The sequence below is a fragment of the Scomber japonicus genome, chromosome 2 (assembly GCF_027409825.1).
Source record: "Scomber japonicus isolate fScoJap1 chromosome 2, fScoJap1.pri, whole genome shotgun sequence".
Taxonomy (NCBI): domain Eukaryota; kingdom Metazoa; phylum Chordata; class Actinopteri; order Scombriformes; family Scombridae; genus Scomber; species Scomber japonicus.
In genome coordinates, this window is record NC_070579.1 from 8,621,518 (window position 1) to 8,634,742 (window position 13,225).

The following is a 13,225-nucleotide window of genomic DNA, read 5'->3' on the forward strand; positions in this document are numbered from 1 at the left end:
GATGTATTTCAGCAGATCACAAACTATTATGCTTGTATGTTATGTAAAGTTGTATTTGCAGTTTAACATCCGTGTCATCCTCCCTTCCGTCTGTCCTTCCTCCCTTCCTTCTTTCCTTTGCTTTCCTTCCTTCTTGCCTCCCTCCTGTCATCCCTTCCTTCCTCCCTTCCTTCTTTCCTTTCCTTTCCTCCCTTCCTTCCTCCCTCCTGTCATCCCTTCCTTCTTCCTTCCTTCCTTCCTTCCTTCCTTCCTTCATTCGTCCCTCCCTCCTTTCCTTCCTTTTTCCTTCCTTCCTTCCTTCCTCCCTCCCTCCCTCCCTACCTCCTTTCCTCATTTCCTTCCTTCCTTCCTTCCTTCCTTCCTTCCTTCCTTCCTTCCTTCCTTCCTTCCTTCCTTCATTCATTCATTCATTCATTCATTCATTCATTCATTCATTCATTCATTCATTCATTCATTCTTCCTTCCTTCCTTCCTTCCTTCATTCATTCTTCCTTCCTTCCTTCCTTCCTTCCATCCTTTCTTCCTTCCTTCCTTCCTTCTTCCTCTCTTCCATCCTTCCTTCCATCCTTCTTCTCTCCCTCCTTTCCTTCATACAGTGAATCCTACATGTTTTTTTAAGGCTTCTTGTTTGGAAATCACTAATCTCCATTTCAAAATGTGTGAATATGCTACAGTAACTAATATTTTAAGGTGAAGCTGCAGTTGGTTTAAATCACTTAGTGTCTTTTTTTTCTCAGACAGCTCATCCGCTAAAAAAACTTTCCACCCTGCTCTTAAAACCACATATTCAGTGTCATTTAATGAATACCTCCTTAATTTAAGAGTTGAGTAAAAACTCATTAATATCAAAACACCAAGTTTAAAGACTTGGTGTAGACTGTAGGCATAGACTCAACACTTTTAATGATGTGCTGTAGAATTATATTTTCTATAAGAAGAGAGAAGAAGTTTTAAACCTTTCACTGGAAGGATAAAAAAGACCCAACATGTCTTCTCCTCTCCTGCCATGCTCAAACACAAACTGGCAACACATTTCTCTTAGTTCAGTCTCATCGGTTTTTGGTGTTAATTGATCTCACCCCACCCCCCCCCCCCCCTCCCTCCCTCCTAACCAAGTAGCTCAGAACTACATTTAAAGTCTCCTCAAATGTGTTTCACTTCCCGCTGAGGCAATGGGCACAAACCAGCAGAATGTAATAAGGGCTTCAACCTGATCAAACATACCTCTAAGCTCTCCTGGCACCGAAGGATAGAAGCAGTTTAATTACTTGGAATGATAAATATTCTTCCATACCAACACGGCCAGCTGCAAGTTTAAGCTCTCTTTGTTAATCTCTTGATACCGATCATCTGCTTCATCTGTTTTCCAAAGCCTAATGTTCTTGTGGTTTATATTGTAAAGCCTCTGCAGTATGTATGGATGATTTTGAAGAGTCTCAAACTTGTCTCTTTTTTTTAAATGCAGAAATAAGTTAATAAAAAAGCTTAAAAGAATCTTTTGTCATAACTTTAATTTGAGCATGTTGAGTGATTTTGGTATTTTATGCTAAATCGCTAAAGAAGTGCTGCCTTCAAGTTGGACTTATTTGGATATGACCTAATATAACATATACATACATATACTTTTAGGTAGTTTAACTAATAGGGAAATGGATTATGCATTATTCTCTTTTCAGTTTTGATGTTTTCTACATTTCTGTCATGTTAACCCACCTCAAGGAAGGAAGGAAGGATGGAAGGGAGGACGGAAGAAGGAAGGGAGAGAGGAAGGTAGGGGGGAGGAAAGGAAGAGAGAAGGAGGGAGGGAGGGAGGAGGGAAGAAGGAAGGGAGGAAGGACAGGAAGGAAGGAGGAAGGGAGGGAGAAAGGAAAAGAGGAAGGAAGGGAGGAAAGAGAGATGAAAGAGAGAGAAGAAGGGAGGGAGGGAGGGAGGAAGGACAGTAAGGAAGGAAGAAGGAAGGGAGAAAGGAAAAGAGGAAGGAAGGAAAGAAAGAAGGAAGGGAGGAAGGTAGGGGGAAGGAAAGAAAGAGAGAAGGAGGGAGGGAGGAAGGACAGAAAGAAGGAAAGAAGGAAGTAAAGAACTTATTAAATTATACATTTCAAAGCAGCATTTTATTTTGAAATCTTTCCTGAGATTTATTTTAGCTTATAGCTCTAGAGGACTTTATAATACTAGCTACCGCCTCTTTCACCTAAACCAACAAGGTTATATAACTATGTCTAACATCAAACCTTTATTTTATTTTAAAACATATGACGTAACATCACGATTTTCCATTATAGCATCCTCTGTGGTAAAATCACAACATGCATTTCAGATAGCAGCTGTAATGAATCCACTAGAGTGTTCAAAGTCTACTATACTATAAATAACCAGAATTATGTGTACTAGCTATATGTCAGTTTTTGAGTCACCCTGTTTTATCAAATCTTAATATCTATGATTCATATAGTAGCCTACTGTTATTTCTTTATCTTACTTGTAACTAGCAAAAAAAAAAGAAACCTCATTCACCAGGGAGTCATTTGGCTATAACACATAAGGCAATTGAGTGTTTCAATGCATCATATGTATATTAGAAAAACATGTATTCCTTTATAATATTGGTCATTATCTGGATGGAAGCCAACGATTTACTGTCTCATTAACTTGGATGAGACATCTGGCCTCAGTACTACATTTAACATTTAACTGTCATTTCTTGGGGAGAATTGTTGAAGGAAAAAGTGAATCAGTCAATGTTTCCTTCACCTGAAATGGCTAATAGAGTGTCTCACCTCATGTGTGAACTGCAGAGCATAAATGTTATCTGCCCCCCCCCGCTACCCCCCCACCCCCCCACATATCTTTTTAGTATGCAGCGTGTTGGTGTGATCCTGACGTGACTTGATTAAATGGTTTATCCTTCTGAAGCCAGAGGTTAGTTTACTCAGTGTTCACCTTGAGCAGCCCACAACACATCACCATTTATCTATCTTAAGTGTGTGTGTGTGTGTGTGTGTGTGTGTGTGTGTGTGTGTGTGTGTGTGTGTGTGTCATATGTACACCAGCTGTATATTTTGGTGATTAAGTGTGTGGCTTTGTTTCTCAAGGTGATTGTCCTCAGGTGGTTTTGTGAATGTGTGTAAGGAAGGAAGGAAGGAAGGAAGGAAGGGAGGGAGGGAGGGAGAGAAAGGAAGGGAGAGAGGGAGGGAGAGAAAGGAAGGAGAGGAAGGAAGGAAGGAAGGAAGGAAGGAAGGGAGGGAGAGAAAGGAAGGAGAGAAGGAAGGGAGGGAGAGAAAGGAAGGAGAGAAAGGAAGGAAGGAGGCAGGGAGAGAGGAAAGGATGAAGGAAGAAGGAAGGAGAGAAAGGAAAGATGGAATGAAAGGAGGAAGGGAGGAAGGAAGGAAGGAAGGGAGGAAGGAAAGAAAGAAGGAAGGGAGGAAGAAAAGGAGGAAAGAAGGGAGGAAGGAAGGAAGGAAGGAGAGAAAGGAAAGATGGAAGGAAGGAGGGAGGGAGAGAAAGGAAGGAGAGAAAGGAAAGAAGGAAGGGAGGGAGGGAGGGAGGAAGAAAGGAGGAAGGATGGAAGGAAGTGAGGAAAGGAGGAAGGGAGGAAGGAAGGACAACAGGAGGATTAAGTGTGTGGCTTTGTCTCTCAAGGTGATTGTCCTCAGGTGTTTCTGTGAATGTGTGTGAGGGCTATTTGGAGTAAAAAGTGTCCTTGTCTTGTGAGATAGGGTACAGTTTATTTTTGTGTGGTCTCCGTGTGTGTGTGTGTGAGGAACTAGTGTGTTTGGTGGTGGTGTGAGAGTACAATGCTTAACGGTACGGTATGAATGAGACAGAAAAAGTGTGTAGGCCTGTTTATCTGTGTGAAGTCAAGATCACCTCTCAAAACCTTGCTGTTCCCTTCACATCTTCCTGATCACCATGGCGATAGCTCAGTCTGACAGCACTGCCGTATTTGGGAAGAAACAACTGGAGTTTGCTGATAAGCTCTCTCTCTCTCTCTCTCTCTCTCTCTCTCTCTCTCTCTCTCTCCTCTCCCTCTCCCTCTCCCTCTCCCTCTCTCTCCCTCTCTCTCTTTCTCTCTCTCTCTCTCTCTCTCTCTCACTCTCTCTCTCTCACTCTCTCTCTCTCTCTCTCTCTCTCTCTCTCTCTCTCTCTCTCTCTCTCTCTCTCTCTCTCTCTCTCTCTCTCTCTCTCTGTGTGTGTGTTTTAAATTTTTGAGTAATAAAAAAACTTAGGAGCTTTCCTAATCTCCAAGTTTAATTTTCTCTTCCTCTCAGTTTCCACCATCTTCACTTGATAATTCCAAGCTTTGTTTTATGAATGTTTAACCCTGTAAAGCCTGAATTATTAAATAAGACTTTGCACCTATGAGTTTTGTATCATATTTGATACACTTGGATTTTTTTGCAATGTATTTTTCAGAGCATGTTTTTTTTTTAAACACACAAAAACATAATGAATACAACATTTCTTAAGGTTCTGCATAAAGCTCACCACATTCAAACTTTATGCATACAATGGGTGAAATACAATAAAATGAAAATTGGCAGATTTACAGATGAATGAGCTTCTATACCTGCTGTATTTGATTTGATAGACACATTTTCAACAGGAATTCATCATAAAACAAGCTACAAAATATTTAGTCATTCAACATTGCATTGCTTTATCTGCATACTACACATATCTTAATTCCAAGCTTGGTTTTATGAATGTTTAACCCTGTGGAGCCTGAAACATCAAATAACTGCCAGAATTATTAAATAAGACTTTGCATCTATGAGTTTTGATGATTTCTATGATTATTTTTTTTGCAATTTCTTTTTCGTAGCATGATTTTTAAACACACAAAAACATAATGAATACAATGAACATTTCTTAAGGTTCTGTATAAAGCTCATATCACCACCTTCAAACTTGTTTATGCATGATAATATTATACATAATGGGTGAAATGCAATAAATAATTGACAGATTTACAGATGAATGAGCTTCTATACCTGCTGTATTTATTTTGATACACATGTTTTCAACAGGAATTTATCATAAAATAAGCTACAAAATATTTAGTCATTCAACATTTCATTGGTTTATGATTGTATTTACTGGCAAATACAATCAAACAATATTTAACCATGCGCTCCACATGATGTCCAGATTAAATTGAATAATCCCAATAATATGTAAGACATGTCATTTAGTTTTTTTAGTTTTTTATCCCATTTTAAAATATGCCTAGCAGTGTATCAAGACCAGAAGCTGCATTTGAATTAATTAATTTGTTTTAAATTAATATAAATATGTGATTTTGTAGTCATGTAATGTAACTGTTCTTCAAACTGTAAGTGACTGACATTACATTACATGTATCTTATGGTATAAATCAGGATCCCACTGATAATTTAGAGATCTCTAAAACTCATGTATTAAATATAATTAACCTGACATTACAGGGTTAAATGCTAGTGTCTTCCTCAGGTTGAATGATAACTGGCTGTTGCTAAATCAGCATCTCAAATGACTTAATGACCAGTGAGTTAAGCACCACTGGCCTGAAGTCATTGAGCTCTTTGCAAAGAAAAAAAAAAAAAAATCCCCGAAAGAGCTCGATGACCTCAGGCCAGTAGCAATTACCCCATTTGACATGATGCCATGAAGCCATTTGAAAGGCTGATTAAGCAACTAGTTAACTAGTTATCCCCTCGGCCCTGTTTACTTGGTAATTAACAGGGGTGAGGCGTTACTATAGAAACAACAGAAGGGTTGAGGACTTGATTTTACTACTTGTATATAAGCACCTAGTGGGCACAAAAATTAATGCACGACTTATTTATTGACCTTCCTTTCATAAAATCCAGCCTCTCATTTTTAGCACTGCTGTCTCTTTTGAATCTTGCTGTTAGCATTGTGCGATGGATTGTGGATTTCTCGACATGTTGAAGCCCTGGAAGGTCAGGGTTAACGTTGCCTTATTAAAGCACTTCCTCCACCGCATCTTCCACTGGAGCTCCACAAGGACATGTTCTTTCCCCTTTTCACTGTGCATCCTCCTCACTAATGACTGTAGCAGTCAGCGTTTGCGGCGGTAGATACAACTTTCAAAATTTGCTGACGACACTGTTATCATCAGTGCAGTCCAAGGGTGGCGAGACCTCTCACAGGCCTGGTGTGATGATGATAATTTTCTGTGGCCATTGACTTTAGAAGATCAGCATCACTCCCTCTCTCCTCCCAGACTGTGCTGCCAAAGGTCGGGGAGTAGATATAGTAGAGAGCTGCAGGTATCCTGGCACAATCACTGGCAAGAAACTTCACTTTGATCTGAACACTGCAGCAAAGCCTGTGTTTCCTATGTTGGCTGTAAATCAGGGGTGTCAAACATGCGGCCTGTGGGCCAAAACCGGCCCGCCGAGAGGTCCAATCCGGCCCAGTTTCCTTCTTCCTCTTTTCCTTCCTTCCTGCCTTTCTTCCTCCCTTCCTCGTTATCTTCTTTTCCTTCCTTTCTGCCTTCCTTCCGTCTGTCCTTCCTACCTTTCTTCCTCCCTTCCTCCTTGTCTTCTTTTTCTTCCTTCCTTCCTTCCTTCCTTCCTACCTTTCTTCTTTTTCTTCCTTCCTTCCTTCCTTCCATTTGTCCTTCCTACCTTTCTTCCTCCCTTTCTTCTTTTTCTTCCTTCTTTCCATCTGTCCTCCCTACCTTTCTTCCTCCCTTCCTCCTTGTCTACTTTTCCTTCCTTCCTTCCTTCCTTCTTACCTTTCTTCTTTTTCTTCCTTCCTTCCTTCCTTCCATCATTCCTTCCTTCCTTCCTTCCTTCCTCCTTGTCTTCTCTTCCTTCCGTCTGTCCTTCCTCCCTTTCTTCCTTCCATCTTTCCTTCCTTTCTCTTTCTTTTCCTCCTTCTTTTCCTTCCATCCTTCTTTCCTTTTAATGATCCGGCCCACATGAGATCAGACTGGTCTGTAAGTGGCCCTTGAATGAAAATGAGTTTGACCCCTCTGCTGTAAATGAATGGTGCTATATTATAGATCTTTCATTGAGGCAGTTTTAACCTTTTCAGCTCAAATCTTAGCTCGAATATCCAATAAAAAAAGTTGGGTTGAAAGTTGGCAAGAGATCATCAGCTAGCAGCAGTCCTCTATGTCAGATATATTTTATTGTCGTGTCTGAAGGAAGGAAGTCCAGACCAGATCTTCTCCTCTAGACATTTGATCTTATTTGTTAAGGTCAGAAGTATGAGGTTCCTGGGGAAAAGTGCAATACCAGTGTTTCCCGTTAATTACCATAGTCTAATTTGTGCCACCACAGTTTCATAGTAAGCCAAACATAATGTCTGTAAACTCTCCAACATGCTCAGCAAAGCATCTCGCCCTGATCCCGAGCTACTCTGCCCCAGTGAACTCAGATAATCACTTCTGCTCTCTTTGTTTCAGAGCTTAAATATGGACATTAGCTTTTTGTTGATGGTTTGTTTGGAACATTTATTAACTGGTAAAAATGTCTTTCCCATGCTTTGTGGGTGTGACTTTTTTGCTGTGTCATCACTATTCATACCAGTAGTTAAATTACTAAAGCACTATTATTGTTTAGAGCATAATACAAATAAAGATCTAGCCTCCTTATTTAGCTCGCAGAGTGCATCAGAATGATGCATTTGACTTAACCCTCCTGTTGTCCTTGAGTCAAGGATGGAAGGGAGGGAGAAGGAAGGAAAGGAAGGAGGAAGGAAGGAAGGGAGAAGGAAGGAAAGGAGGAAGGAAGGAAGGAAGGAAGGAAGGAAGGAAAGAAGGACAGAGGAAAGAAGGAAGGGAGGATGGTAAGGGGCAGGAAAGAAATGAAAAGGAGGGAGGAAGGAAGGAAGGAAGGAAGGGGGATCGAGGAAAGAGAGAGGAAGAAAAGAAAGAGAGAAGGAGGGACGGAGGAACGACAGACGGAAGGGGGGAAGGAAGGAAGGAAGGGAGGGAGGAAGGAAGGGAGGAAGGGAGGAAGGAAGGAAAGAAGGAAAAGAGGAAGGAAGGAAGGACAGAGGAAAGAAGGTAGGGGGAGAAGGAAAGAAAGAGAAAAGGAGGGAGGAAGGAAGGAAGGAGGGAGGGAGGAAGGACTCTATTAGCTTTATTTGCACCAAATGTAATTGTTTCCTCACACTTACCACTGTAGCACTTTAACTTATCCAACCTCCTCTCAGATTTCACTGTTTATAGTATACTATCCAATACAAAACCCATCATTTTATTGATTTGATTGTATATTGGTTGTATATTGGTCATGTGTATTGGTCATGTGTATTGGTTGTGTGTATTGGTTGTGTGTATTGTCATTGTTTATCGTTGCTCTGCTTGCAAGCTAAATTCCCCCCAGTGGGCCAATAAAGTACTGAAGTGAGCTGATAGCATTAGAGACATGTGAGTGATATAATGCACCGAAGGATAGTTTGCAAAACCTCTGAGTAATATATCTTTAAGTTCAATGGAAGTCTTCGGGACCCCTCGGGTAATACATCTTCAGTTCACTGATAGATTAACAAATCAGCCAATTTGACTGGGAAATCAATCAAAGCAGTGAAGGATTGCATCCACTTAATTGGAATACGCTTTAGATCTCAACACAACTTGAGGATACAGGATATAAGCTAGAAATAATCACGCTATTTTCTCTCTCTCCCTGCTTCAGAATCATTTTATTAGTCTGTCTTATTGTGTGTGTGTGTGTGTGTGTGTGTGTGTGTTACATTCATCATCTTCTGTATCTAATGTTATACATCATTTTAACTTATCTTCTGTTGTAATTGTTGCCAGTCATGATGATTTAAAAGCAACTGCTAAACTGCAAATTTTGTGTGTGTGTGTGTGCGCGTTTGCAAAGCAGTGTTGGGTGGGGGGAGCCAGAGAAATGCGGTCCAGGTTTCGACTAGGCAGGCTCAACATTAAGACCCCAGGAGGTTGAACTAATCTGTTTCATCACCTCTCCATCCCTTCATCCTTCAGTCCGTCCAAATTTTCCCCAATTCTACCTCTCCATTTTGCCAATTTGGAGTGCCAGGTTCCTACCATGGCTTTCCAAACACAGGGAGATGCCATGGAAGGCTGCCAAACCCCTCTACAAACACACACACACACACACACACACACACACACACACACACACACACACACACCAGATTTCATCAGGATTTTCTGCTTGCTTAGTTAATGCACTCTTGCTGCACCTTCACCTCAGATGTTCCCTTTCAGCTCTGGCCCCTTGTGGCAAGGCCCAGGTGGAACCAGCAGGCTTTCCTAGTTTATCCACCCAACAATCGACCCGCACATTCTGGATGCACAGGGACACTCCTGCCTCGTTGTAGAGAGGGAGAGAGAGGGAGGTAAGGAGGAAGGGAGAGCCGTGTGCATTAGCCATGCTAATCTCATTAGCGCGGCCATGATTGAATCCTGTAGGAATCTGCCACCACTGCCAGGAGAGACGGAAGGGCTTGTGTATTATTAAAGGGTTTGCTCTGTCACGGGAGATGTAGAGGTTGGGAGAGGGAAGATGGGAAGATAGGAAGAATAGGATAGGAGGAGAAAAACAGAGATGAAGAAAGAGGAGGAAAAAGGGGAAATACAAAGAGGTGTAAATTGATAGGTGCAGACAAACACTGGTAATTGAAATGCGAGAAAAGGAGACATGACAGATATAAAGAAATAGAAAGAGGTGTGTGTCACCAAAATACCAAAACTACTGTATCTTCATAAAAGGTAGTGAAGAGTGAACAAGTTAGAGGGTGGGATGATGATGATGTCAACATAGAAAAACATAAAAAACAAGCTTATCTCCGTAAAAATGGAAATAATGGAGAATAATAGAGAGTGTAACGTAAAAAAAGGAAAGACAAAAAGCCTCATTTAACTATAAGGAGAAAAGATGTGACAACGGGGAAGACTAAATGATGAATATTGTGAAATGAAGCTGGTATGAAATGAAAGAAGTAAATAAGAAAACACTGAAATCATTCAATTGAGAGATATCATATCATATATATCTCATTTTCACTTTTCACATTATTCTCCCTGCATCCTCTGTCATTTAATGTTAGATCTGACCTTTCTTCAGCCTCCCATGTGGAACCACAGTACAGGATATTTTTTGTGAAGCCTCACTAGACTGTGTCCTTGTAAACTTGTGACTGTCCAAACACAATCTTAACCCCCACCTCTTCCTCCTCTTCCTCCTCCTCCTCTCCATTTCTCTCATCCTTTCTTCCCAACTATATTTAAAAGGTGTTGTCATATTCAAAACAACACTTACTCACTCTTTCTTCTCCTGCCGTCTTTACTTTGTTCCTCATCCCTCTAAGTGCTTTCTCCATCATCTTCCTCTTTATTCTTCTTTCCATTCTCTAATTTGTTCCCTCCCTCCCTCCTTCTTCTCTGTCTCCCTCTTTTCTCTGCACCTCCCCAGAGGAGTTTCAGCTTGTTTTTGCTGCTGTTGCTCCAGTGGCTTCTAACCCCAGACTCTTTTGGTATCATTGTCTAAGCAGACTGTTGTTTTACTTTCTATGGTTGGTTGGAGTCTGGGACCCCGACAGCTTCACTTACTGTTGAAGCTCAGTTAAAGAAGTTATATGTGTGTGTGAAAGTGTGTGTGTGTGTGTGTGTGAGTTTGTGAAGTGTTACTTAAAGTGAAAGTCTCTATTCCCTTAGTCTTTTCTGTGATTTGCACAGTTTTTAAAACTAACACTGTTCCTGGAAAATTGTTAATGGTAAGTTTTTTTTAATGTACTGTATACCTAATTAAACAGTTTGACTATTGATCTACTGCTGTTTGCATTGGAGCTGATGTGAAGACCACATTTGCTTCTTATGGTCGGAGCCATCTTTTCTGTTTGGAACCAGGGCTTTCCATTTAAGCCACATTAACCTTTTATGTCTTGAGTGAAGCGAACACTAGCTTACTGACAAGTCTTCAAATCTTATGACGGGAGCAATAATTTGACCACAAGCACACTAAGCGTCAAATGGTGCTAAATTTGGGATGTAACAAATCTAACAGCAACAAGAGCATCGGACAATCACAGCCCTGCTAGCTACAGATAAATTAAGTGTTTAAGCGTATGCTGGCTGTCTTTGTATGGAGCATCACAATTTTGAGCCGAAATTGAGAAATTTAACAATTACTAGAGTGAAAATCACAAATATTTAATGAGTAAATCAATGTTCATAGTTTACACTCAGGATCCAATATACATAAGACCACTTTTTTGTTGTGAATTCATAAAATATTTTAGTAACTTTTGGGTAGTTCTGATTTTAAACCCCAATATTTTTTAATTTCCTCTCCTTCACTGACTGTTCCATCACTGCTTCCTCTTCCTCTTCCTCATTCCTATTCCTCCTCTTCCCTTTGGTGTCTGTCCTTTTATTATCTAACCACTCCTCATTCCTTTACCTCTTCAACCCCTACTTTCAGTTTCATCAGTTTTCTTTTCCTTTTTTCCATCTGCTCTGTGCTCTAGGTATGTCAACATCTCCGTATATGTGCTTATCCGTGTTGTGTTGGCAGAATCACCATCCAAACCACTTCAATGCCAAATAACATGTGACACAAGTCGGGAATTTGCCGTGATGGACGGTCGCCATGCTGTTCAACAGACCTCTCATCTTTTCCCCCCCTTTTGTTTTCTTTCATTTCCATTTCTCTCGAGCTCCTGACTCCTTTTCCCCCCTTTACCACTTCACATTGTCTCTTTTCATTTATTTCACTTTGTCACACAGATGACCTTTTTTGTTATGTCCCTGACTCTTCTTTCTCCCTGTCATCCTTCTCTTTTCCTCTACCTGTCCTTTGATTTCTTTCTGTCTCTCGGCATTTGTCTCTCTTTCCTTTTTTGTGTCATCTCAGGTGAATTGCTTGATATCTTTTTCTTTCTTTTTGTGACGTTATCTTTCAGAAGGGGTCCAATCCCATCATTATGGGTGCTGTATGTAGCGTACCCTCCCAAACCTTTGCTTTATGTCAGATGTATGATATCCGATGGCATTTGGGAGGTCACTAGAAATAGTGTGTGTCCTTTTTGCGCCCTAACCTACCATTCCTGTGTCACATTTGATAAGGCTTTGCAAAATACTACTCATAATAAAAACAGATAAAGCTTTGTTTTATCATGACTGCGTGTCTTCTATGACGTTTCTGCTTTGTAATCATTAACCTTAAAGACCGTGTAAAGTGTAAAAAGCATTTCAACCATTTAGATTTGAATTGTGGAGCTAGGCTTCACAAATTGTGTTTCAAGATTTCTGTGTTCAGGATTTAGTGGGCGGGTCTGATTAGCATAAACCCGCCCCTGCTGCTGTAGAGGTATAAATACATTCAGCACACACTACTACTGCTACAGTCTACAGTTAACCAGTTAGCTGAGTTAGCCGCCGAGCTAGCCACCAAGCTAGCAGCTGAGTTAGCAGCCGGGTTAGTCGCCGAGCTAGCAGCTGAGTTAGCCACCGGGCTAGCAGCTGATTTAGCACCTGAAAGCTCTCAGATGTACCGTCCATATTTCTGGTAGAGGCGGTGACTTTGATTGACTTCGAGTGACACTTGGTAGGGGGCGGGTTTCAGCGTTTGGGAGCAGAGAAAGAGGCTGAATTTTTGAACACAACTTTGAAGCCTAATTTCGTATAATTGGCAATTTTTTTAATCATTCAAATTTGGCAGGGCGGTTAACAACACACTTTTCTGTGGTATGTCAAACTCAGAACACATATTTATTCTTACTTTACACAGACTTTAAGCAATACTCTTGTGTGGATATTCCCACTCTCACTCTATTGTTAATGTTACACTGTACTTTGGCCTCAATCAAACTAAAGCGTGTGTTAGTCCCAAAAAAGAGAAAAAAAGCAATCCTCCTTTCTTTCTGCAGTTTTTTTATTAGGACTTCATTTAAAGAAGGAGAAAATACAGTGAATAGAGAAAAAAAGTGGATCAGCCAGTCCACAAGAATTATGTCTTTGTGCACACAAGTAGCGGCATGTCTTAAGTTTCAAAGGCAGCAGCAGCAATATGTTACTTACGAGAAACATGTTTCAGTGATTCCTGCTGAATAGAAGTCCTTTTCCATTTGCAGTATTGGTTTATATCTCACTTTTGGGTTTCAATTTATTTCTATTGCTCCCTTCAAATGCTTGCTTTTCTGTCTTCACTCTCCATTTTTCTTGTAATTTGCACATAGTTGTTCTCCTTTTCTTTTTCTCTCACCTTTCCTCTCCAGC